Consider the following 2023-nt stretch of genomic DNA (forward strand, 5'->3'; position numbering starts at 1 on the left):
TTTTAAAATGACAACATCCAGGTGAGTCTTGGTGAGTCCTTATGCTTAAGCCCAATCCTCCCCTTCCCCCAGCTGTGTCAACAGGGCCACTGTTCTTCAGCAGACTGAACAAACTCTGTGTCATTGGGGATGAAGATTAATGAGCATTTGTAAAGTGGGTCATCTTGTCTACCCGGTTACCAATAGGAATTCGGTAGATATCGACCGTGAATACAAATATCCTCAAATCCTATGCCCACTCCTAGAGGCCCATACACAAAACCTTTTTCCTAAACTTCTTTGTCAGCAAGCCTTGAATCTTACCCCTCCCAAGTGTCTGGCCACCTGGCTGAATCATCAACAATGCACAGAAATCAGTGAGATCTTTGTCTGAGGCTGTGTCTTTCTAAATAAATGAATCAACACCCCATACTGGTCAACTGGAAAATTTCTGTTTTCTACCCTGTGGCTATCCTTAAGGAGAAACAACATTAGAACTATTCACTTTGAGTGAATATCAACATGCCATAAAGAATTTTGCAAAGCCATCTCCATCCCCCTCCGTCATTCTCCATGCAGCCACAGGTATAGACAGAAGGAAACATGGCACTGGAGCAGGTATGCTCACAGCTTCCATGCTGCTTCTCTCATTCACAAGTGTGGTCGGTATCTATGTGGTCACTACCTCCTTTAACACTTGCCTTTATCTACAGAGTACTGCTTCAGTGGCTGAACTTACAGCTAGGTTAGCCATGATGGGCAGCTTGAATTTTGCATGATCATGATCATGGGGTTTAGTCTATCCATGGTCCAAAAAAAAAAAAAAACTGGAAAAATGCTAAAAACAAAGCATATCGAAATGTTGAACACCATTAATGTATAGGGGAATTTCCATCAGTAAATACCTATTTTAGAGAAGATGCTTTCAACCCAGTCCAACCTGCCTCTGTCACTGACAACTGTAAGGACCTGTTTCTGTCTCCTCACTCAGCACAGGATGATACATGTTCTGAGGACTTCATACCCCAACAATCCTGAATCTACAGAACTGACATAGCTTCTCATCCACTGCTGGCCTCCTGAAGTTAGTGTCCCTGAAGCTCAGAGCTGGGAGATTGCCCTTTGGATCAGAGCCCTCTACTCCATTTGGAAGAAAGAACCTTCTGACTGCTTATATGGTACTGGGCTGAAGATGGATCCATTCCTCAAGCCCAGTCTGTGAGAGGAGGCAGTCACCTTGGCCCGTGGAAGCTTAGTGACCCCTTTGGCTACCACAGGACTTTGCTCTGGCCATTCTCTTCTCCTGGCTTTGCGTGTGTTATGTGGCTCCGTGCTCAGCTCAGGTCCAGCACAGCCATGCTGGGAAAGGCCTGGTTCCAACTGTGTTCAGCAGCCTCTGCTCATAGCTTCTGCTTTGGTGTCACCACCACCTAGGTAGGCAACACCATCCCCAGTCGGTACAATCTTTTTAGGTTTTGTCTTGAGTCAGGGTCTCGCTGTATAGCCCTGGCTGGCCTGGAACTCTTCATGTAGTCCAGGATGACCTGGAACTCACAGAGATCCACCTACCTCTGCCTCCCGAGTGCTGGGATTAAAACCATGCCACCATAACCCGCTATAATCTTGATAGAACTTTCAGTCAAGACCCACTGGCCTCCCTGCAAAGAGTGACAGATGTGTCCTGCCACAAAGACCCCAACACACCCCAGTACTCACCCATGTTTTCTTGTGTCCTTTTGGCCTTCTTCGATCCTATGAACTCTCCTTATTCTTTCACAAATTTTCAGGTTGTCCATAGCCAGTTTCTATTGCCTGCAATAAATAACTCTGGGGGCTAGGGATGTGCACAGTGGTAGAGGGTTTGCCTAGAGTGAAGACCCTGGGTTTCATTCCCAGCACTACAAAATCAAACATCAAAAACAAAACCAAGGAACTCATTCCTTTATCTTTCAAGATCTAAAATAATTTAAAAAATATTTCCCTCTGGGTGATAGTGGCACATGCCTTTAATCCCAGCACTTGAAAGGCAGAGGCAGGTAGATCT

This window comes from Mastomys coucha, unplaced genomic scaffold (assembly GCF_008632895.1).
Source record: "Mastomys coucha isolate ucsf_1 unplaced genomic scaffold, UCSF_Mcou_1 pScaffold1, whole genome shotgun sequence".
Taxonomy (NCBI): Eukaryota; Metazoa; Chordata; class Mammalia; order Rodentia; family Muridae; genus Mastomys; species Mastomys coucha.